The sequence below is a fragment of the Pan paniscus genome, chromosome 3 (assembly GCF_029289425.2).
Source record: "Pan paniscus chromosome 3, NHGRI_mPanPan1-v2.0_pri, whole genome shotgun sequence".
Classification (NCBI taxonomy): Eukaryota; Metazoa; Chordata; class Mammalia; order Primates; family Hominidae; genus Pan; species Pan paniscus.
In genome coordinates this window covers 14,965,927-14,992,223 of record NC_073252.2, presented here as the reverse complement: position 1 = coordinate 14,992,223, position 26,297 = coordinate 14,965,927, and the positions used below count along the sequence as shown (strand labels likewise).

The 26,297-nt window shown below is 38.8% G+C and overlaps 1 long non-coding RNA gene across 1 annotated transcript in view; it reads left to right on the top strand.

Annotated features, from left to right (window-relative positions):
• Positions 1-26,297, top strand: part of LOC117979918 (uncharacterized) — a 377,793-nt gene that overhangs the window by 140,636 nt on the left and 210,860 nt on the right. The window contains exon 4 of the long non-coding RNA XR_010111922.1: positions 14,360-14,398. This is a non-coding gene — a long non-coding RNA (uncharacterized LOC117979918). The remainder of the gene's footprint in view (positions 1-14,359; positions 14,399-26,297) is intronic.

Sequence of the window (26,297 nt, the reverse complement as noted above, 5' to 3'; positions counted from 1 at the left end):
TTAATATTAATTATAAAAATGCATACATTATTATTTTTATTATACTTTAAGTTCTAGGATACATGTGCACAACGTGCAGGTTTGTTACATATGTATACATGTGCCATGTTGGTGTGCTGCACCCATTAACTCGTTATTTACATTAGGTATAGCTCCTAATGCTGTCCCTTCCCCCTCCCCACACCCCATGACAGGCCTGGATGTGTGATGTTCTCCTTCCTGTGTCCAAGTGTTCTCATTGTTCAATTCCCACCTATGAGTGAGAACATGTGGTGTTTGGAAAAATGCATACATTGTATAACATAACAGCAAAATAAACCATCCACTCACCATACTGTGAAGACCACCATATGAAAGCACTCATCTCCTTTCAGAGGCAACCACAACTCTTAATTTTGTGTTGAGCCTTTCCTTGCCTTTCTTTATAGTTATACCATTTATGTTTACATTTGTTAACAATAAATTTTGGGGGGGTTCTCATGCTTTTGACATTTATATTAATGTAATCACATTGCTATTGATCTTCTGCTATTTGCTTTGTTTGCTCAATGTGGTATTCTGAAATGTATCCATGTTGTTCACATAGCTGTAATGAATTGTTTCAGTACTATGCAAGAGGACAGATATGGAGGAATTCACTTATCCATTTCACTCTTAATAGGCATTTTAGTTACTTCCTTTAAATTTGTTTTCTTGTTACTACAAGTGCTTCTAGTAACATTATTATATAAATTGATGGTATACATGGGCAAAATTCTCTGCAGCATAGATATCAGAGAATGAAACTGATGGGGCAGGATGTGAGCATTTCCAACTTTACTAGATAACGCCATAGCCTTGTTACACAAAGTAGCTATGCCCATTTACAATCCCGGCTTATGTCTATCATGGTAATATCTGCCTCACATCCTTGTCAACACTTGTTATTCTTAGTCTTTAATATTTGCCAATCTATTGGATAAAAAATTGTCCCCCCTTGTGGTTTTAGTTTGCATTAGTTTGATTACTAGCCAGATGAAGAATACTTTAAAACTTGTCATTACAGTTTCTAATTTTGTGAGATGCTTATTCTGGACATTCCCATTTTATTTTATTAAATTGTTTGTCTTTATCAATTAATATAAATTGTATATACATGTATATACAGTCTGGATACTAATTTCATCATGCTATATTCCCAAATGTCTTCTCTTGCTTGGTGACTTGTCACTTCAGTTTCTGTACTATGCCTTTGGATGCATGGATGTTCTTAACATTGACAAAGTACATCATTCATTTTCTCAAGATTTATACTGTCTATTTCTTGTTTATAAACCCTTCCTTCCCCAGATGTCATCAAGATATTCTGGTATTCTCCTGTATTATATTTTAGAAGTTTTATATTTTTTATTTTTATATTTAAATATTTAAACCCACTGAAATTGATTTTATGTGTGGTGTGAGATGGGGTTAATTTTTATTTTTGTCCATATAAGTAACCAATTGCTCTAAGATTATTTGCTGAATGGTCATCTTTTGCCACTGATCTGCAGTGCCGGCTGTCATAAATCGGGTTTCCATATATGTGTGGTCCTGTTTTTGTCCACCTTTTTCCTTCTTCTGTACTTATTTTTCTCTCTGTCACCAACATCAGCCTTCTTTAAGTACCCTCACCTAATAATGCCTGGTATTGTGAAAGATAAAACCCCAAGTTGTTCTTCCTCAGGAGTGTTTTGGCTGTCCTTGGAGCGTTGCTATTTCATATAAAATGTTCAAGTCATTTTGCCAAGTTCCTTAAAAATAACCTGTTAAAAAACTTTCTTAGAATTATATTGACTTTATAGGTTTATAAATAAATGTGGAAAGGAGTGTCATAAATACTGAGTCTTCCTATCCATGTACATATCTCTTCTTTAAAATTTTGTCCTTCTTTAATGTTTTTCAATAAAGTTTTATATTTTCCATAAAGCTCTTTCTCATTTCTGTTAGACTTATGTCTAACAGACATAAATACTTAATTTTATAAATGGTTTCTCTTTTAAAGTCTATTTTCTGTTTGTTCATATTTCATATTTTATCAAGAACTTCTGATAATGTATCTATTGAGCCTAATGGTTAATCTGTTGATTTTGTTTTTTTGTGTGTGGATAATCATATAGTCTATAAATAATAATATTTTTCTTTTTTTCTAGAAATGTGTAACTTCTGTTTTTATTCATCGCTTTTATTCCATTTTATTTTGTTGGGACCCCCAACAAATATTGAATGGAAGAGGTGATAGTGAGCTCTATCCTCTTATTCCTTATCTGAAGAATTACTTGAGGCCTGATTTGGACCTGATTCCTTCAGGGGAGATTTGTTCCACTAATTCGAGAATACTCTAAACCAAATCTTCAGATAGGAATTTTCACCCAGTTATGGAGATTTGGAACAATAAACCTGATTGGAGGCCAACTTATGATTAAGAATGTTCAGAGAGCTTTTTGTCTTCCACACGGTGTAAAAGTTTGTGACAGGATCATCCTTTTGTAATCACTTTGATGGTAGATGCATTTTATGTTCAGTCTTAAATTAAAGTCATAGCTCTTTGGGAAATCTCCTATCAGATTTCCTACTTTGGGTGAGCCTTGGGGATTGTCTCCTCATTAACTAGTGCTCAAGACCACTGGAGCTCAGTAAACAAACCCTGGATGCGAGCTGACTTCAGTGCTATGCTCAACCTTCTGAGTTACCCTTGTGCATTTAGGTTTTGACCTTTACATATTTTTCCTTCTTTGTCAGTCCATTGATGAATTTAATGAGAAGTTTGTGTATATTGTAGTCAGCATTTTCAGTGTTATGGTGTTTTGTTCATAGTATTTCTGGAATTACAAGTCCACAGTGTGCGTTTTCAGCACAACCCCTATGTTTGTTGGTCATTCAATGATGCATAGCAAGACACCATCCTCTGTTGTGAAGGAGTGCACAGCAGACACCATCCTCTGTTGTGAAGGAGTTCACAGCAGAGTTGGGAAACAGGCACGTAAAATGGCATTGCAATACAGGATCATATGTGTTTTCATACAATTAGCCATATGAAGGGTGACTGGATGGGACAGGACATTCAAAAGAGAAGGAGACACACTTTCAGAGGCTGTTAAGTAAGAGAAAGGGTCTGGGGTATTATGAAATCTTTGTGTTTCTTATGTATGCCATGTATTCTAGGAGATAAGAGATGCGTATTTCACTATGTATAGACAATGTAATGAGTCTCACAGAGGTTAACTGATTTGTTTGTGGTGCCATGGGTAGCAAACCAAAAATCTGATCTTTTAAATCTAAGTCCAGTGCTGTTTTCAATCCTAACACTACTGGACATTGAAAGCTGAGATACTGAGTCCCTTCTCATACATTCTTAAAGCTCCTAATTCAGTGCTCTGGCTACAGAAGATTCATAACTTGTCCTTATTCATCACTCAAAAGCTCTCATATTTGGAGAATTTACTTGTAAATTCTTTAAGCAAATTAAAAAAATTTTTTTCTTGCTTTTTCTTCCATTAAAAAAAACTGTTCAGAGAAGGAGAATGCTCTGGGAAGACAAACCCTATTGCAGCTGACAGTGAGCCTCAACCAGTGCTGCTAATAAAAAGTAAAAAGGAGGAACCTGCTGGGATTGTATCATTGGAGTTCCGAATCCTCTACAGGGTGCTGAGCTTTCCCACTTCGCTAGTTTAACAAGTTTCCACAAATGTTTGCTCTTTTCTTCCTGTTCTTTTTTCCACTGGGTTGTCCTGAGAGCTGGTTTGTGTAACCCGAGTGTCTGGTATTTAGCCAAAGCTTTAAACTTCAGTTTCTACCTCTCTGGACCTGGCCAGTTGCTTTCTCTGACTTATTGAGACTTGGTGTGTTGACTTGTCCTACCCAGAAATGACTGTGCATGGAGGTAGCTCTAGAACTGGATACACAAGGAACCTAAAAAGAGCAATCTGGTAAAAAGGCAAAGACGGAGACTGCTTCTTCAACTGTATTTGTGTAGCAGGCTTACAGGTTGAACTTAGGTTACCTGACCCCTTGATCCTTGCATCCTTTATTCTCACATGAGAACGAGGCTGATAGTGATGCTTAATTCATTGGGCTCTTGTAAGGATGAAATGAATCAATATGTGAAAAGAATTTTCAAAACCATTTGCTATGACACAATTGCTCAATAGATACAGGCTATACTAATACTAACACTAGTAATGTTTACCATTAGATTGTTTATTTGGGGTGGTGTTGAGCTGACCATGATCGCATTACTGAGGAGTGATAGACTTCTCCCTTTTGGCTCTTCCAGAAGCATCTGTAGTTCCAGAAACATCTGTTTTTGGTTGACAGTAGAGTATAATTTAAGGTGGCAAGAAACTTCTTACTTGCCCTAAATCTTCCCTAAGCATGTACAGTTTCTAAAATGTTGTCAATATTTGAGAATCTTTCTTTTATACATTTGGAATTTCCTATTTAATTGGCTGACAAAACAATAAACTAGGAATTTGGAATCAAAACACTTGAAATAGGGTCTTTGCTACTCTGTCTTTTCCCTATGTTGCCTTGGGGAAGCCTCTGTTAGGACTTACTGATATCTAATTCTTCTCTTGTGGGTAATCACAGTTGAGTGAGGGCTTTTTGTTGCCCATTGGCTGTAAACAGAAGTGACACCTACCACTTCTGGGCTGAAGCATTTGTCAGTATGAGATCTTCCACTTGTTTTTCTTCTCCTGCCAAAATAGCTATTGAAGAGGTCTCACATTAAGATTGCAGATTCAAAATGGTGATCAGCTTGGAGTCTCAACTCACCACTTGGAGGAAAGTTATTCTGGAGAGTGCCTTAGATTCAAATCAGAAAGAACTTTGTGTAAAAAAAATAGCATTTAGATTTGGCAGCTGTTTGTTGATTTAATGTAACCTATCCTATCTTTGATTAATCAAACCTCTTAACTATTCTGAAGCTCAGCTTCCTCATCCTAAAAGTGGAACTAATAATATTTAGAAAATTCTGGAATTTTTGAAGGGTAAAACTAAACAAGGCAATATGTGCAAAGTATCTAAGGTAACATCTGGGCATAGAGGAATTGCTCCTAGTTATTATTATTGTGTTTAATGTCCCATGCATAGCCTCAGGGATTCTTGACAAAGGTAACCCTGAAAGCTTCCTACTTTCAAGAAGCATGAGAAATGTTGAGAAATTAAAAAGATTCCCATTTTAAGTTATGTTCTTCTGACCTCTTTTCTGGGTGTCACTTAGCAACCAATGGGGGAAAGAGGGAATATGCTTGTTTAATTCCTCTATTGCTCAAATGCTAATGCAGATACGGGGGTCCTCAGCATAAGGAAGGAATTAGCTTTTGTCATCTACCTGCCCTGTCACTCTGTCTTCCAGTGTCCTCTTTCTGTTTCTTCTCAAACTTTATCTCAGTCTCTCACTTTTGCCCAGTCTCTCCTTATGCAACTAGAAATAAACCACTCAATGAATTGCCCCACACTGGTTACTTTTCCTGAGAATCAGAGATATAAGCACTATTCTCACCTATGTTGCTGTCTTTTCTGAGCCAATTTTGCAGTGTTCAATAAGTTCAATAAGAATTGAACTCATGATAGCTTAATAGAGATTTGTTAAGTCTTATTTATTTGTTGAACTTTTTAAAATTTTATTATTATTATACTTTTTAAAAGAGCTGTTAAGTGGACAATAAGATCTTTTGAAATTCTGGTCTTAAACTGCACTTACACATCTCAGCTTGTGCAGCTCCAATAACAAAGAATCCTGGATTCTAGGGTTGGAAAAGAATTATTTCTCTACCATGTGAAAGAAAAAAAGGAGCTAATATTTATTAAGTACATGTTAGGCTATTTATATGTGCTATCTTATACCACACTTATTTTTAAGGTAACAAAATATGGCTTGAGAAGATTAACTTGAGAATTGTCACATGCCAAAGATTTATTTTGTAGCTCTTTCTTCCATTGTCTCTTGTTATGACTTTTGGTCAAACTAATAGCATTATCATTTTTTATTAACAAAAGACATAGATAATTTATGAAAATAGTGAAAAGTAATAATAAACACAATTTTAAGAAGCATTAAATTCTCTTGTGTAATAAGATGTTGGATATGTTAGCTGGAGGAACATAGTGATGGTTAAAATGTGTTATCTCCATTATGCTTTCAGTCATATTCAAATTAGCCTGAGGCTTGTCTAATACTATCTTCATGAACTCACAGGGTTCATAGGATCTCAAGAGGGTAACCACTGATACGGTATAATCAAATCACATAATATATTCAACAACAACTGCCATAAATATCTATTGAATTCTTATGTATTATATTCTATTCTGGACCAGGGAGATTCAGTAGCATCTATATGGAACTTGCATTTTACTGGGGGGAACAATTAACAAAATGGATAAATAAGTTAATATATTAGAAATAAAAATTATTATGGGGAAAATCAAGTGGGGAAGGAAGGTAGGGACTTCTGGAATGTGTGTGTTTGCAATTTTAAATGGGGTGAATAAACTGAGCAAGAAAGATGAAATAACTTCCTGACAGTCATGAAATTCATAAGGGGCAGATGGGAAACTGTTCCCAGTGTTCTAACTTTCAAGTCGAGTAGCTTCTGCTCTATGAATTTTTTATGGAAGCCAGTCCCAGGATAAATAACAAGAATGAAATTGTTCATTGGTACATTCTTAAAAATTCTTTTGATTTTAGACACAGGTATCTGTCTTGAATTTGCTTAATCAAAATAGGCAAGTTTTGCGTGGAAGGGCACTAAAATAGTTCATCTAATATAGAGGGCAGGGGTCCAGTCTGGTCTCTGGGAATGTGAAAGCTGATGAGACGGTCTTTTCATTGTTCTTCTCTGCTTCTCTCGGATCAACTTCGTCCACCTGGTTAGAAGATCTGACTGTTAACAATACTGTCTTTTGATCTGGGAAACAGGGGGTCCTGGTCTTCCCAGCATCAGAGATGACTGAGTTTTGGAGCCCCTGTCTCTGGGTCTGGCTATGCTAACTGATTGAGATGCCCCCTGGGGAACTCTGAACCTTATGTGGAGTCGACCAGATGTTGTGAGTCGCTCTAGGACTTGTGCCTACAGGGCTGTCTTGGGACTTGTAGCCTGCAAGGTTTCCAGAAGGATTGCCTGGTAAGCAGATTGCTCCTACTGGCTGGTTCAGTATTTATTTTGCAGGATTGTATAAATTTGGGCCACATAGAAAGGTATAAACATGACAGTTTGGGGTGATTCTCTCTCAGGTCTATGAAAATTATCAGTACAAAGATGGAGTCACTCATGTCAAACCCTAAGAAAATGGAACTAGGAGGCCATGAAGGAAGGGCCCTCACACAGGTATGACAGTAACAGGAACTGCCACAAAGGACTTTCCCAACCAGAACTTTCCAGTTAAGCCTCTTTTATGAAGGCCTTCACCTATCAACAGCTAGCACCACCAATGAACCAACACCAGCGACTTTGAAAATCTCCTGTAAACAATGGTCTTGCCTTTAAAAGCTTCCCCTTGGGCACAGTGGCTCACACTGTAATCCCAACTATTTGGGAGGCTGAGGTGGGAGGATCGCTTCAGCCTGGGAGGTCGAATCTACTTTTATCTATGATTGTTCTGCTGCACTCCAGCCTGGCTGACAGAGCAAGACCCCATCTCTAAAAAAAAATTAAACAGTTTAAAAAAGCTTCCCTTGCTTATGCCTTCTCAGATATGCCTATGGTCTGCCGTAGCACACATATCCAGAAATGCAATCCCTTATTCTTCCTGAATAAACCTTTGTTTTGGAGAGTTGATCTCTGTGTCACTCATTTTAGGTTGACAGGTCAAACAGAGGATGAGTTAGAGCTCTGGGCACCTATGGTCCACTGACAACAGTAAGCTTGAGCCAGATGCATGCCCTGCATCAAGTCTCCCAGTCTGTGTCTTAACAATGGTGCCACCATCAGTTTACAGAATCCAAGTAGTAGGGATTAAAAGCAGTGGAACTGAAACTGTTGGATGAGTTGGGAATCCAGATTTTATTCTGTACTAGCTGTGTGATTCTGAGCATGTTATTTAATTTTTTTAAGCTTCATTTTTTTATCTTCAAAATGGAGAGATGGGATTTTTAATGATTATTATATGAGATAACATTTGAAAATTACCAGGAACAGTACCTAGCATATAAGCATTCAATAGGTATTATTATTATTATTATTTGGAGAGATTAAGAGAAGTTAAAATATCTCGCCCAACATCTCATAGAAATCTAGGTTTCAAATCCCAGTATTCTGTAGACCACCTGTTCTTTTGAATATGCTATACTACATTCTTAGGTAAAAGGGGTGAGTGTCCAAGAATAAAACCAATGTGGTGATGAATTTATTTGATGATTAGAGCTTTTGACCTAGGAACACCCTGAGTTTGCCTTATCCTGACACAAACATTTCCAAGATACAACTCAAGCCCAAAGTGTGTGATAGAAGCAAAACAAGAGAACATTTACAATTTTGTTGAATGCTGCTTTTTTTAAGGGGAAAAAACACACATAAAGTTAATTGGTACTTTGAATTGCAAAATATTGACACTTAAGTAAATTTAACTCACAAAAAGGAAGTTATATCAAAGTCCAAAATGCTGAGGGGAAAGTAATCAGCCCTTACATTGTATGCAATAGTAAATTAAATTGAAATAGTTATTTCTGTAATGTTCAAGCTGTGACTTTAATTATCCTCAAGTCTGAGAGTTCTAAGTTAAAGTTTTCACAGTAACCGTAATTTTTGTCCCATTAAAAAGCTAACAGAATTAGCTTTATTTTAGACTTTCCCAGATTAGAAATGGCTTGAGCCTGTTGAGTTGGTTTGTAGTGACATCTGGAATTATAAAGCTGCCTTTTAACGTATTTAAATGTTTAGTTATGAGTATTTTTAAATTTTAAAACCTCTTGCTTTTTATTAAAATTTGTCAGGTATATCAGTTAGCTAAGAACTATTTATTGGGTACTGTATTAGTCCATTCTCACACTGCTATAAAGATACTACCGGAGACTGGGTAATTTATAAACAAAGGAGGTTTAATTGACTTACAGTTCCACATGGCCTCAGGAAACTTACAATCATGGCAGAAGGGGAAGCAGGCACCTTCTTCACAAGCTGGCAGGTAAGAGTGTGAGCATGTGAAGGAGGAACTGTCAAACACTTATAAAACCATCAGATCTCATGAGAACTTACTATCATGAGAACGGCATCGGGGAAACTGCCCGCACGATCCAATCACCTCCCACTGGGTCCCTCCCTTGACACGTGAGGATTATGGGGATTACAATTCAAGATGAGATTTGTGTGGGAACACAGCCAAACCATATCAGGTACATATTATATGTCAGCCTTAGTGGCAAATGCTAAAAAGGTAGAAAGGAAGAAATACAAGCAGGGAGAGAGAAGAAAAGAATACACAAATGCATTAATTACTAACCGTGTGTGTGTGTGTGTGTGTGTGTGTGTGTTCATGCACATGGGCATATGTGAACATGGCCTTTTAGGAGCCCAGTGTGACAAGGAAGTGACAACTTCAATTTAAATGAGAATTGAATATATCACTAATCAAATATGGCACTTTTGGAGAAAGTCCATCATTTCCAGTAGCAGATGTCAGTGAATGGCCTGTGATGTTTCAGGCCCAATGGTTGGAGAGGAAATCCCTGCCAGAGAGTTCCTAAACAAGTGAGAGATGAAGTCAGAGCCCAAATACCTTCCTAGGACAATGACTAGGAGTCTAATGTTTGCAGGCATGGCAGAGGCCCTAGGGCAGGGCTTCAAAAAAAAAAAAATCCAAGAATCTTATTGACCTAAAAGGACACTAAAAGGTGGCAGACAAGAAGAACATAAAAATAAGAGCAAACAACCTTTGTTGATTGTATACTGAGGTTAATGTGAAATATTGAAATAGCCAATATATTCTTCCTCACTTAAAAATTGCATTGCTATGTGTTTAGCTACCCCATGAAAATAATGGATTTCAGTATTTCAAGGGGAGACAAGATACCACCTTGAATACAAAGTTATTCCTGGGATTTGAGTGTGAAACTAGATTTTATTCCTGTTATTAAGGCCATGGAAAGATGATGGGTTTTAAAGCCAGTCTTTGAAAATCTTCACTTTACATACTAAGATACAAGTACAGGAACTCATTGTAAATGAATTTAACTACTAACCATAGATGGGGTAAAAAAGCATGACATGGAAGACATTCATAGCAGAACTGCACAGTCCAGTACAGTAGACAATTGTGGTATGTGGTTATGGCATATAGTAAGTCCAATCTGAGATGCATCATAAGTTTCAAAGACTTAGTATAAATAGAGTAATGTAAAATATTTTGTTAATATTTTATGTTGATTATATTTAGAAATGATATTTTAGATATATTCAGTTAAATGAAATATATTTAAATTGATTTTGCCTGTTCATTTTTACTATTTTTAATATAGCTACTAGAAAATGTTAAGTCACATATGTAGCTTGAATTTGTGGCTTGTGTTACATTTGTATCTGGGCTATCTCAAAGGGGAAGGAAGGAGAGAATGGGCATGTCAGAGCTCTGCCCTGTCTAGGGTGATCACATCATTTCTTATTCATACCAGGATATTTGGAGAATAAAACTGGGCACTGTAGACAATGATTTTGGGACAAGTGGCATTAACTGGGACTGTCCTAGACAGTGAGATGTGAGGTCAACTTCCCAATGAATAAGGTGACTGTGAATGCCAAAGAGAAAGGGCAGGTGAGAACTGTCACAGATGAGTTTGTTTTAGGGAGATTTATTTTTGCATGCATTAAACAAAAAACTGAAGTTTGTCCCACCTGCTTCATGCTCTTCCTTCTCTTAGAAAATATCTATAGCTTTCTATTTTTGAGGAGGATTTCAGACTAAAATCCAGGTTCCAAGAACTTCTTGGATGGTAGACATTACTATGAAGCATTTGGATATATTAAATCTAAGTCCATCAGAAACATACGGATTACATTTCCCTTTAAAACACAAACACACTTAAAATTTAATGAGAAAAGTATTTGGCAAGAGGCTTCCAAATACTTTTCTTTGGTTTTGTTAAATCTCCAGTGTTTGCATGCACGTAGACACACGATCATTTAGGGGATGCTCTTCACATGAATGACAGGCTTGCTTTCCTCTGCCAGAAAGCAGGCTCAGCTTTCTTGATGTACACCCGGGTCCCTTGCTTAAGAGCTGGATCCCAAAGACCTTGAAGAACTAAAAATGTCCTCTAATCTGAAATTTGGAGAGTCTAAAGGCAGGTGGAAGAATCTGACACACTGAGGAAGTGTGGCCTTTGGTAGCATCTCCCCTAAATAGAACCATGGACATGGGGACACAGGGAAACATGGGAGTAGAGAAAATCAATATTCTCAACAGCCAAGCTCTGCCTTTTTTCAGGGTGGTGAGGAGACTGGAGAGGGGACTTGTTCCCTACTCTCTCCTCCTCAGCCCCACTTCGTGACCCTGAAATGTCCTTTCAGTATTTGTGTTTTAATTCAAGACTCCCAGCATCACAGTAAGCACTCATGTCCATATCAGCAGCCTGAGCTGAAATACGCAGGGTATTAGTCTGCTCTCATGCTGCTAATAAAGACATACCTGAAACTGGGTAATTTATAAAGGAAAGATGTTTAATGGACTCACAGTTCCACATGGCTGGGGAGGCCTCCCAATCATGGGGGCAGGCAAATGAGGAGCAGAGTCATATCTTACATGGTGGCAGGCAAGAGAGTGTGTGCAGGAAAGGCCCTTTGTAAAACCGTCAGATCTCAGGAAACTTATTTACTGTCATGAGAACAGCATGGGACAGACCTATCCCCCTGATTCAATTACCTCCCACTGGATCCCTCCATGACACATGGGAATTATAGGAGCTACAAGTCAAGATGAGATTTGGCTGGGGACACAGCCAAACCATATCATGCAGTCATTATTATTACGCTTCTCCTCTTTAAGTTTGAGCATGCTGATTCCCTTGATGGAAATATCTTGTCCCTCCTTTTCCCAGCTGGCTCCTCTCACTGCCCTAGTGGGTACAGTTCAGATGCTTCTCTCCCTCAGGAAGTGTCTCCTGATTGTCTCAGAAGGCATGGAATCCTCCCTGGAAGGCCTCTTCAAGCCTTTATCAGAATGCTTTCTCATAATGAACTGTGGTCATTGCCTTCCTCAGCCACCTCCCCACTCCGTGGGAGCCCCTTCAGGGAAGGAGGGACCTATGTCCCCATCTTCAGGGTCTGTCATGTGATAGCTGCTCATTAAACTTTCATATTTCATAGTTCCTTTTATCATTGGAGAATCACTTTGACAAACAGGAAATGTAACCTGACAAAAACCTGAAGAGGTTGACAGGTGACTAATAAATTCCCATTTTATTCATGAGAAAATTGAAAACTCTGAAATGCTGAGTGACTTTCCTAACACCCAGTCCAGGACTGCAGGAGCTAAAAGTAGAGACCAATATTTACTCCAGGAGATAATAATAGGGCTCAGTATTTACTCCAAGGATCAGTTTTTCGGGTTATTTTTCCCCACTAAACTTGCCAGTTTTTTTTTTTTTGAATTAAACACAGACACATCAGGCCACAGCCAGACATGTTTTGAATTTTGGATCTGATCTTAGTTTAAAAAGAAGGGTTTTGACTCTAGTGAAGGCTGATGGAAAGAGGCCTGTGAAAAATAGAAAGGCTTTTAGTAAGATGTTCTCAAAGAGGTCGGGGATCTCATGTTATAAGACAGGGGTTCAAGGTCTGTGGGTGGGATAGCTGAGGTCCATGAAACCCTAGGTTGGGGGCAAAATCTTGTGAGTATTTCTCTGGGGGGAGGATATGAAAGTTTATTCTTCAAAGGGAAGCAGATCCGACTAGTTAAGGTGAGAATATCTAAAGCCTCCTTCTACCCCTGGGCAGAGAAAATGTTTTGCACTTTGTTGAGGATCAAGCTATTGCCTATGGGCCAATTTCCTCATGCAAGCCCCTCCCAGGGCCAATGGATGCCAAGGCCTCTAAGGAGGGGTCTGTGCAGCCTGCTGGCATCTTGTGTATCGACACTTTTGCTTTGCAGGCAAGCTAATCTGTCCCTTAAGCTGCTTGGCTGAGATTGTTTGCCAGATCTGATAGGAGAATTTAACCTTTCCTTTTTCTCTTTTGGCCCACACTCAATGGAATCCAAATAAAGAATGAAAGAGACTTGAAAGGGAATTTCCATTACCAAACAATTCAGTTTAAATTTCCGACCTTTCCTCTACCTATTTTTTTTTTCCATTCCCTCCTTTCTTCCTCCTCAACATTTGGAACTCAAAGCTGGCATAAAACCTCGTGGGGACATGTGGAAAGCCAGAGACCAGGAACGTGAGTGGAATTTTCCAAATTAAGGTGGATTATTGGTCTTCATTGCCAAGCAAAGTGGAGAGGCCTGACTTTTTGGCAATGCCTTGGAGCAGGAGTGCTTCAACATCTGGAAGAGGGTTTTGGCTTTCATGTCTGGAGTGACACATATTCTGGCTTCATGGAACACTTTGCATTCTTTGCTACCCATCCTGCACTGTCCTAACACCGAGTCATTGCTCCTGCTGCTCATAGAACATAACATCAAAAAGTGTTCAGTGAACAGCTATGAGGTCAGATATTGTCCTGAAATCTCAGGGTAACAGTCATAGCTAGAATTCATTGGGGACCTATCTTTGCCCAGTATTATGCCAGCTTAACAATACTAAGAGGTAGGTCCAACTTATTTTCCCATTTGATAAGAGGATACCGATTGACAGAGAGTAAAATACATCTCCAAGCTCTCATAGACAAGATGTAGAAGAACCAGATTGCAAATATAGACAGTCTGGGTCGAGAACTAGCCAAGAGTAATCAGAGTGGAAAGAAAGCTTAGCGTAGAAACACGGAAAGGAATTAACAAATTGTACTTACCACGATGGGGAGGTGAAGGAGTCAGAATAACAAAACTAATTCATGTTATAAATCTAAGTTTTAAAAACAACATTTGTTTCTTCTTGCCCTGATTATAAAACAATAGCCCATGTTTATGATAATGGCTTTGGAATTACTCCCCCAAAGGTAGCTGGTATGGAAGATTTTATAAGACAGTTTTTTTTTCAAATTTACTATGAAAAGTGAGTTCACATCCTATACAAAGATATATAGAATTTGGATGAAAATATTCAATATTCTTTATAATAATGATAGCTAACATTTATTGAGTGCTTACCAAATGTCAGCTACTGTTCTAAGCTTTTTACCTATGTTAGCTCTTGTCATTCCTCCAATAGTCCTGTGAGATAATTGCTATTATTATCCTTCTTTTACAGGTGAAGTGAAGTGGGTGTGCCTGGGATCACACACAGCTGGTGAGTGGTAGAGCCAAGTTTCAAATCCATGCAGCCTGGCTCCACAGCCCACACTCACAGTCACTCATCAACACCTTTCCATGCTGTGGGTTCAAGAGTCCTTTCTTTAGTGGTTGTTTTTTTCTCCATGCCTGTTCAGTTGGTCAATGTAGCCGTGTATGCCAAATGCTGTACAAGATCTGGAAATAGCCAAACGTGTTTTTGTGAGGACTTTGCAACAGAAATTAAAGGCAGTTTATAGCAGAGACTGAGAGAAGGTGCTGAGTGATGCATGTGACACAAGGGGGAGTGATTGAGAGTTATTCTTGCCCAGTGGAAATCAATTTCATCCTGATTGTGCCCCCCAGGTAGAAAGTGTGATCTATCAACATTTGTTGAATAAATGAATTAGTGGCTAGTATAGCTGGTTGCAAGTACTGGGAATACAGTATGGGAAAGACCTTGAAATAAGTGGTGGTGTTTGTTTTTCCTTCAATCATTTGGAGATGTTTCTGAGAGGGCATATTTGGAAAGTATACTTAAGAGCAGTAGTTCATAGCAGACTTAAAATTACAAACAAAAATATCAACACAAGCCACTGGGCAATCTGAAGACTGTTGGATGTAATTAGGTAATGAGTCAGTGCCTCCCCATTGCACAGTGTGGGGTCATCAAGTGTTGAGTATTGGGATTGGTACACATCTCTGTACTTCCCTGACAATTACAATCCTAAGCAAAACCCGTTAGAACAACAAGGCGTCATTTGTCTTTCAGAACTAATTCTAACTGTCGTTGCTCCCCTTGAGGTTGCATTTTTTTTTCTAATTTCAGAAAGTTATTTATTCATTTATTTATTTTGCTTTAAGTTCTGGGATACATGTGCAGGATGTGCAGGTTCGTTATATAGGTATACATGCGCCATGCTGGTTTGCTGCACCTATCAACCCGTCATCTAGGTTTTAAGCCCCACATGCATCAGGTATTTGTCGTAATGCTCTCCCTCCTCTTGCCCCCAGCCCCCAAATGGCCCCAGTGTGCGATGTTCCCCTCCCTATGTCCATGTGTTCTCATTGTTCAACTCCCACTTATGAGTGAGAACATGCAGTGTTTGGTTTTCTGTTCCTGTGGTAGTTTGCTGAGAATGATGGCTTCCAGCTTCATCCATGCTCCTGCATCCTACATCATTATGACAGAAACAAGTAAGTGCTGTTGTGGCCAGAGGACATGTTGGGAACAGACCAACAGAGCTGGCTGTAGGTGTGAGTTCCAACTCTCCTGCATTTCAAGTGTGTGACATCAGTCAAGTCACTAAACTTCTTTAGGTTCTTCTGTTTTATTTTACTGGCATAGGGTAGGTACTCAATGACTTATTTATTGAAGGAATGCATGGGTTAATAAAAACTAGTCCTCACTTATTTCAAGGTTAATATAATGAAAAAATGCTCGACTAGGTATGGAAAAACTGTGTAAGTGGAGTCCTAACTCAGTGTTGTAGCCAAGGAGAGCTCTAGTGTATGGCAAGATGAAGACTTTCTTTGGTTTGGTCTTTCAATACTTTTGTCAGTGTGTCCATGGACATGTAATCCTCCTCTCTAGGGGTAACAGGAGTCTGAGGGAGAAGCCCCCAAACATCAACAACCTTAGAGAAGGAGCCCCCCAACATCAGCAGCCTTAGAGCAGGAGCAGCCTGTATTGTGAAAGTATTCTATTTCCATTGATTGAATAACTGATAGGTAAAGCTAGCTTCATTTTGTAATGTCCCACCAAACAAGTTATAAAATACATATTTTTGAATTTGTCTCAGGCTGAATTCTCACTAGCTGTTAGAGAGGATTTTAAAAGCATGTGTGTATTGTATCGTGGCTAAACGTCGGTAAACTGAAGTTTGCTGCTATCATTTAGTTTGCTAAAAATTGTCATTTAATAATATGACAAAAGCCTAAAAACAAATGACATGGCTTATTATATAAAGTCAGTCTCACCCATCCACTTTACAGATTTACTCCTTATTTGGAGGCCTTTCATATTCTAGGCACATAGTTGAATCTTATGCATTCACAGCGTCTCTGAGACCTTGTTACAATATAGCTATCTAGCGCCCTAAGACTGTTCTGTAACTCTGGACATTAACTAGAAAGTTCTAAAAATATATTTGTCTTAACTATATAGAAGGCATGAATTCAATAAATGCATTTGTCTTTTAAAGAGATATTTTATGCACAAGTAAGAACTCTGTAAACATATGTTTACTGATTGACATATGTAGAAGATACCCGTAGTATTTTTTTGAAGACTAATACATACAAGGCCCGGTGCCAAATGCTTTATATGTATGTATTAGGTTATTTCTTGCTGCATAAGAAATTGCTACAACTTATCGGATTAAAACAGCACACATTTATTATCTGTCAATTTCTATGGGTCAGAAGTCTTAGCTGAGTCCTCTGCTCTGGAACTGACAAGGCTGCAATCAAGGTGTCACCTGGGCTGCATTCTCATCTGGAGACTCAACTAAGGAAGAATCTACTTCCAAGATTTCTCAGGTTGTTTCTTCGTGGCTTCATGACTGAAGGCCCTGGCCTCTTACTGATGGTCAGCTGGAGGCTACCTCAGCTCCTAGGGGCTGCCTGTAGTTACTGGCTGCGTGGCCCCTTCATGGCAGCTCACAACATGGCTGTTTGTTTCTTCAAGGCCAGCAGGAGAATCTTTTTTTGCTCTGCTAAAACAAAGTCTTATATCACGGGTGTCCACTCTTTAGGCTTCCCTGGACCACACTGGAAGAAGAATTTTCTTGGGCCACACATAAAATACACTAACACAAATGATAGCTGATGCACTAAACAAAAATCGCACAAAAACTAAAACTCTCTTAATATTTTAAGAAAGTTCACAAATTTGTGTTGGGCCACATTCAAAGCTGTCCTGGGCTACATGCAGTCCTCAGGTTGCCGGTTGGACTAGCTTGTCTTATATAATGGAACTTAATCACAGGAATGATAGCCCATTGCCATTGACATGTTATTAGTTAGAAGCAAGTCACAGGTGCCTTCCACACTCAGGGGTAGGGGATTACAAAAAACATGACACCAGAGGGCAGAGATTATAGGGGGCATAGTAGAATTCTACCTACCCAAATGCATAACCTCATTTGATTATTAACAATAGCCTCATGAGGCACATTCTATCATTGTTATATATTAGCATATAGAACTGAGGAAACAGGGCTAGCTTAAAAAGCCAAGATAACCCATCCAGATGAATAAGCCAGAGCAAGTGCTTTGACCCCTGTATTTTATTGTAACACATGAGACCTTAACCACCTGCATTCAAACCACATCTGTACTTCTGCTTTAAGTGACTGAGTGAAGATCTGTTATTTGCTGTATGCTGGACTCTGTTCCCATATATACATTTTCTCTTTTCACTGGGACACAACTCCAATAGGGAGCTGTTATAATCACTGTTTTACAGAGGATAAAACATATATAAACATATGTAACATATATAACATATGGAACAAAAATAAAAGAGGTTATTGCTTTCTGACTTTGGGCAAGTTACTTAACTTATCTGAGCCCATTCATCTGTACAAAGGGGAATAATAGTAATTATTTCATAGAATTGTTGTGAGGATTAAATGAGGTAATATAAGCATATCAGTCAGAATGTCTGACCCAGACTATTAACTAAATAAATGCTATATAGCATTTTTTTAAGATTGGTAAATTTTGCCTGTCTAGCTTTAAGGATTTATAGGCTGGGCGCAGTGGCTCATACCTGTAATCCCAGCACTTTGGGAGGCAGAGGTGGGCGGATCACAAGGACAAGAGATTGAGACCATCTGGCCCACGTGGTGAAACCCTGTCTTTACTACAAATACAAAAATTAGCTGGGAGTGGTGGTGTGCACCTGTAGTCCCAGCTACCTGGGAGGCTGAGGCCGGAGAATCACTTGAACCTGGGAGGCGGAGGTTGCAGTCAGCCGAGATCATGCCACTGCACTCCAGCCTGGGCAACAGCAAGACTCTATCTCAAAAAAGAAAAGAAAAAGGATTTATAATTTAACAGTGTGAGAGTAGAACAAAACAAGTTGTTTTTAAGAACCTACATTTCTTTTTCCTCTAGCAGATAATGGAGAAATATTCTGTGCCTGCCATTCTGCTCCTGATAATTTCTTTCAGATATGCTCTTCTCTTCTATTACTGCAAAGGCCTCTTGGAGGTCAACTAAAACCTGGGCGGGTTTCGTGGCCATCATATGTCACCAGTCCTTCTCTGGGGCCTCTCAAGCCTCTTTGTTTTTCTCTTCAGCCTCCATCCCTTCGTCCTTCCCTTTCTCCTTTGGTCTTCTCTGTTACCTGCTTCCCCATCCAGTAGGACTCCATTAATGCAGATTAAATAGAGAACCTAGTGCCTCAGTTAAAGCTGTTCTAATGAACGGATACTCTGCTGCCAGCCTTGTACCAAGCTCTCCAGATGCAGAGAATAACCAGAACTAGCCTCTGTCCTCCAAGTCTATGGGAGATTAACTTGGGAAATCTTTTCTAAGCATGTCAAAATTTTCAGGAGCTTTCCTGAGGTTAACAAGGAGATGGAAATCAGGGCTGGTGACAATATAGGTTTCTAGAAAAGGCATTAATTTTGGCATTGGGCCAGCCTGGGCACCAATCCCACCTTTGTCTCTTGCTAGTTATGTGACCTTGCTCAATAAATTGTTTAATTTCTCTGAACCTCTGTTTCCTCACCCATAAAAGAGGGATAATAGTAATTCCTTCCTCAATATTGTTTTGTACCCAAAGAATGAAACCATCCAATAAAAGTGCAACATGAATTGAGAAAGGCTCTGAAAATAGGAATTAAGATATAGGAGTGAGATAAACTGAAGAAAAAGCCAACAATTGCAAAAATCTTAACCTTGAAAAAAATTCATGAAATTTACATTTTATCTCAAGGCAATTATCACTTCATCAACCCTTCTTTATCTTTCCGATGAAAATCCTTTAAAAACTGTGGTCACACAATGAAAATGTGGTTTCTAAGCATGGAAAAACTTGCTTTGAAACCATGAATCATCTATTATTATTATTATTATTTTAGATTAAGAGGCAGGAGAATGATGTGTGTTGTGAAACACTCCCCACATCTGGAGGCATAATTTTCATCTTCCATTTATAGTTTCAGCTGTAGTTATTCAAATCTGAGTCTGCATTAGCAACGTCATTGGGATTCCAAGAAAACATTTTAGATGCCTCTCATTTAATCAATTGTAACAACCCATAATAGAAAGTCCGCCCTTAAAAGCAGGACTCTTGTGGATAATGAGTTAGAATAATAAAAAATAGTAATGCAATTTGTGGGAAGAATTCAGTGTGGTTAATCGTTATTTGATTTTGAGGACAAGATTAAATTAGTGTAGTCCCTTATGTCGTTATGTCAACAAATTAAATCTGGGTAAACCCCACCCTATTTTCCATGGGACAGTGACAGATGGAGCAAATGCATGCTTGTTTTGTTTTGCTTTGTTCTTGTTAAAAAAAAAATTCTGATCAGATTCTTTAGTTGGTTCTGGTTCCACAGTGCTTTTCTTCATATATTTTCATTGTGCATTTTATCAACAGAATGTGATTTTTTCCCCATCTTGGGAACAAATACCCAAAAAATAATATTTAATTGCTCATTTCCTCAATCCTCAACCCCTTTATGAAGAAAACAGAAGAATACAAACTACAGTAGAGAACAGCGAAGACTAACAATGCTTATCTGTGGAGAAAACATAAGAATGGCCACAGTTGTACCCTTTTAACCTGAAGATCAACTTGGGGTTAATGTAAAGAAGAAGGATATTTTGTTTTATTCTAATCTGTTTTTAACTCAAGTGGTGTTTTGTGAATTCATTAATTCCCAAGGGATTCATTAATCCGTAGGAAGTCCTAAGCTATGAACTTCTTAATTTTTGAAGAAAGTATAGCAATTCACTCATGAATTAATGTGGTTTAATGAGAGCTTGATTTGAGGTAGGACAGTCTCTCCCATTACAGAAGCCTTTCAGGGAGTACAGGGCATGACTGAACATTTTGTACCATCTTCAGGCAGGGAAAAACATTCCTTGGGCCATGGGTATAAAAGAAAGTTCAGAGTTAGTCAAAGGAATCTGGGCAATTCTAGACTCATGAGAAAGGCTGGGGAAAAATCAGGGATCTCAGTTGTATAGGCAGAGAACAAAGAAGGAAGCTAACCTTCTTAATTCAAGAATTTTCCCTGACATGCTGTTTTCCACAAAGAAGACCTAAGCTATCAACTTCTTAATTTTTGAAGAAAATATAGGAAGGACCAGATGAAGGTAGGACGGGGTGAGGTAATGGCTCCCATGCGTTGACGCTATGCGCTAAGTGTGTTTATTAAGCATTTTAAGACCATATTTTATTTACTCCTCAAAATTATCCTGTTTCACTGGAACTAAAAGAAGGTAGTTTTGTGTCTCAACATTAATGATCAGGAAACACAGACAAGGGCAAGGTGGCAGGGCTAGTCAGCAATAGCATTTAACACCAAGTTTTCCTGGCTGCAGGGACCCAGCCCTTAACCAATATTCTATTTGTGCTCCTAAGGGGTTTAAATCTGTTTTGTCTCACTAGGAAAAGAACAAGATTCTGCCCTACTCTCTTTTATGCAGATTGCTTTTTTATATAGACACATAGCTTAAATCATATGAACATTTTAATTTCCAAAAATCTGGTATTTTCCACTTGGGTTTCTTTCTACTGGCTACCAAAACCATTCCAATGATATAAGGTTAACTTTTCTTTCCAGATCTCCCATTTGCATTTTGCTTATTCAGCTGTTCTTCTGCTGTATCTCAGCATTACTAAAGAATATTTTGTGCTCCCATATACAATTCTAAGCATCTAAATTTTTAGCCAGCAAGATTCCTATATTTGTCACTTACTAAGCTATCATCTCTCAATCTCTCAGCATCAAATCCATCCTTCAATATTTGTCCTCTTAATGCTGGTGCTTGGAACCTGCAAACTCTATTTCTGGTATGCCAGCTGTTAGGATCTGTTGATAAAGAGTGTTAGAGCAAGACTTGAAGGCAGAACAGGACAGAAGGGATTAACTCTTTCTATTTGCCTGTAATTCCTTTCAGTGTGGTTTCAGCTATAGATCTTTACTCCCATAACAGTAACAGATGGTTCCCCCTAACCCTAAGAATGACAGCTGCTTTCTGCAGTTGCAGTCTGGGTTATCTTCAGGTTACCTGTTTGCTTTTTCAGTTGAGTAGCATTTACTTAACTCATATCTAATAATAAACTTTCTCTGTTAAAATACCTAGCATGGTTTCTGTTTTTCTGATTGCATCCTGTCTGGCACCTCTCCCAGACTCAATTCTCCTATTGCCCTTTTCAGAGCTTGCAATGAATTACAGAATCTTCAAATTTGGAATAATCTTAAAGGTTGTCAAGTCCAAATTCTGACATAGTAGAGAGGTGTTCTATTTTCAGTTGTTAGATGTTGTGTTAGTTCATTTTCATGCTTCTATGAAGTAATACCCAAGACTGGGAAATTTATGAAGAAAGTTTTAATTGATTCACAGTTCCACATGTCTGGGAGGCCTCAGGAAACTTACAGTCACGGTGGAAGGCAAAGGGGAAGAAAGTCCCCTTCTTCGCAGGATAGCAGGAAGGAGAAGTGCTGAGCAAAGGGGAAAAAGCCCCTTATAGAACCATTGGATCTCATGAGAACTCACTCAGTATCTCCAGAACAGTATGGGGGTAGTCACCCCCATAATTGGATTACCTCCCACCAGGTCCCTCCCATGACACATCGGGATTATGAGAACTACAATTCAAGATGAGATTTTGGTGGGTACACAGCTAAACCATATCATTCCACCCCTGCCCCCTCCCAAATCTCATGTCCTCAAATTTCAAAACACAAGCAAGCCTTTTTAACTGTCTGCCATAGTCTTAGCATTAACCCAAAAGTCCAAGTCCAAAGTCTCATTTGACACAAGGCAAGTCATTTCTGTCTATGAGCCTGTAAAATCAAAAGCAAATTAGTTACTTCCTAGATAAAATGGGGGCATTGGGTAAATATACCCTTTCCAAATGGGAGAAAATGGCCGAAACAAAGGAGCTACAGTTCCCATGGAAGTCTGAAATCCAGTGGGGCATTCATTAAACCTTAAAGTTCCAAAATGATATTCTTTCACTCTATGTCTCACATCCAGGGTACACTGATACAAGAGGTGGGCTCTGATGGCCTTGGGCAGCATCACCCCTGTGGCTTTGCAGGGTACAGCCTCCTTCTTGGCTGCTTTCCAGGCTGGCATTGAGTGTCTGTGGTGCAAACTGTCAGTGGATCAACAATTCTGGGTTCTGGAAGACAGTGGCCTTCTTCTCACAGCTCCACTAGGCAGTGCCCCAGTGGGAACTCTGTGTGGGGGCTCCAACCCTACATTTCCCTTCTGCACTGCCCTTGCAGAGGTTCTCCATGAGGGCTCTGCCACTGCAGCAGACTTCTGCCAGGACATTCAGGCATTTGCATACATCCTCTGAAATCTAGATGATTATTTACAAATCTCATTTCTTGTATTCTGTGAACCCACAGGCCCCAAACCATGTGGAAGTTGCCAAGGCTTGGGGTTTGCACCCTCTGAAGCAATGGCCTGAGCTTCTCCTTGGCCCCTTTTAGCCACAGTTGGAATAGCTGGGATGCAGGGCATCAAATCCCTAGGCTGCACACAACAAGGAGCCCTGGACCCAGCCCAGGAAACCATTTTTCCCTCCTAGGCCTCCAGGCTTGTGATGGGAAATGTTGCTGGGAAGGTCTCTTATGCCCTGGAGACATTTTCCCTATTGTCTTGGTGATTAGCATTTGGCTACTAATTACTTATACAAATTTCTGCAGCAAGCTTGAATTTCTCCCCAGAAAATGTGTTTTTTTCCTACTACATTGTCAGGCTGCAAATTGTCCAAACTTTTATGCTCTGTCATCTCTTGAATGCTTTGTTGCTTGCAAATTTCTTCTACAAGACACCCTAAATCATCTCCCTCAAGTTCAAAGTTCCACAGATTTCTAAGGCAGAGACAAAAAGCTTCCAGTCCCTTTGCTAAAGAATTAAGAAGAGTCAACTTTGCTCCAGTTCCCAACAAGGTCCTCATCTTCATCTGAGACCACCTTTGCCTGGACTTCATTGTCCATATCGCTATCAACATTTTGGTCAAACCATTCCACAAGTCTCTAGGAAGTTCCAAACTTTCCCACATCTTCCTTTCTTCTAAGCCCCCCAAGTCTCTAAGAAGTTTCAAACTTTCCCACATTTTCCTGTCATCTTCTGAGACCTCCAAACTGTTAAAACCTCTGCCTGTTTCCCAGTTCCAAAGTTGCTTCCACATTTTCGGGTATTCTTATTGCAGCACCCCACTCTCTGTGGTACCAATTTTCTGTATTAGCCTGTTCTCATGCTGCTATGAAGAAATACCTGAGACTGGGTAATTTATTTAAAAAATAAAGAAGTTTAATTGACTCAAAATTCCACAGGGCTGGGGAGGCCTCAGGAAACCTACAATCATGGTAGAAGGGGAAGGCAATAAATCCTTCTTCACATGATGGTAGGAAGGAGAAGTGCTGAGCAATAGGGGGAAAAGTCCTTTATAAAACCATCAGATCTCATGAGAACTCACTCACTATCATGAGAACAGCATGAGGGTAACTGCCTCCATGATTCAATTACCTCCCACCAGGTCCCCCCCATGACATGTGGGGATCATGGGAACTAATTCAAGATGAGATTTGGGTTGGGACACAGCCAAACCATATCAGATGTCCACTAATGGACAACTTCTATTAGACAAAGCTTCCAGAGCATTGTGTTTTGGAGAAGTATGAGGTTTTATTGGATTATTTTTTTCCCAAGGAAAAGATGTTTGAGATGCAACATCTCTGTCTTAGTATGGAATGGAGTTAGAGATAGTTATGTATCCAATGCTTTAAGCAATGACAATAACAATAAAACACTTCAGTTATATTCTAACAGTACCTGCCTTTATATGAGATTTTTATGAGAGAAAGCTGTATTTCCTCAATGGTATTTGCTGTTGATGTTCTCAAGCAGAAGCAATATATGTCAGTGTGGAACAAAGACCCCTCATGTGGACTTATGAGAAGTTCTTTAGCCTATTGTGATTCTTGTTATTGGGTTACTTGTACATTGTGAGATAAGGCCAGATGTATGTGCCCTCGTCTTCCACAAAACTTAGATTTATAAGGGATAGATCCATTCATTTTACTCATTCATTTCATTCATTTATTGTTTTACCCAACCATCTGTCTTTTCATATATCTATCCATTCATTATTTTATTTAATTCATTTATTTTCCTGAGATTCTTATCTGCTCTGAATACTATGCTAGACTAGAAGGCAAATTGAAAAAAAAAGATGTCAATTTCAAGGAGCTCTATAGAGAAGTGAAGATGTTTCAGTTGGATAAAATCTGGAAGTGGAGAAAAACCTGATAAAATTAGTAAGAGGAAGGCCTTCTGAAGAGAGAAAAGCTGATGGAAAGTTGCAATGTTGCTGATAGAGGAAATAACATTAAATGATCAGGAAACTAAGAAGTTGGTTTAAAGCTGAGGAACACTGGAAAAAAAGAATCCTGATGTAGAGTACACAAATTACAATGGGCCCTTTTGAAGGCAAGTGAGAAATATATTCATAGATTTATATGTCTGTGTGCATTATTTTAAAGCCTATTGCAGACTTCACGGTGATAATAGAGATTATTAATATTCAACAACAGCTACTGTTTAGCACAGATATTAGAGAGTATGACCCATGTTTAATAATAAATGTAAATCTAAGTAAAATTGCTGCTACTCTAGTCAAGAGCTCCTGATCTTCACTCACTTGTACCAACCACCTAAAATAGTGAGTGGTTTAGCCAATTGATGAGTATCTGTCCATTTATTTATTCATTCTATAAATACTTTTTTAAATCCACAATTTGTGGGTCTCTCTAATTTATTCTGGGGTTATAATGGTAATCAAGACTCTTTTCTCTTAAAGCCTAGCTGCAGAAACAATTGACTAAATGTGAAATTTCAGTGAAGCATAGTAAGTATTATTATAGAGGAAGAATGATATGCTTTGGGACCATATAAGCAGCGACACTTTTGATAGCTTAGAAATTCAGACAAGGCTCCTAGAAACGTGACATTAAAGCAGACCTAAATATCTAGTAAGAGTTCATTAGACAGAGATGAGTGATGGAAGATAGGGTTCCAGGCAAAAGTAGAAGCACAGTGAGATTTGGAGTTGGGTGAGAGCTTAACGTTTTGAGAACCTGAAAGAAGTTTATTATGACTGGATTTGATGCTGGGAGAAGGGCTCCAGAAGCACACAGGGATAAAACTTAGAGGGCATTTTATATTGCATCAGGGACTTTTAGAATTTATCTAATGAGTAATTGGAAGTCGTTGGAAGATGCAAGTCAGGAGGGCCGTGTTCAAACCTGTAAACAAATTGCATTATAAACAATTAGAGTACCATGAAAGCAGGTAGACTTGTGAGGGGCTGTTGTGTGAGACCTGGTGTGACATAGTTTGGGACCACTTTCATGGAGATGGAACCATTCCAAAGATGTGCTCCTCTGAGGAGACCTTGTTTTGCAGATACAGATGTACATAGGTAAAGTATTGAATCATTAGGAAAGTAAGACTGCGATGTCCGTTGATTTCAAAATGCATTCATATGTGGCTGTGTCTGACTTAGTGACATGAGGTGGACCAGATAATGAGTAGGAGACAGTTAAAGTAGAAAATTATTTTAAGACTTTGAATATAAAGAGATAGGGAATCGGTAGACACAGCAGGAGCTGGAAGGTAATACGGAGCAATAAAAGCCTTTTGTTTTAATTGGG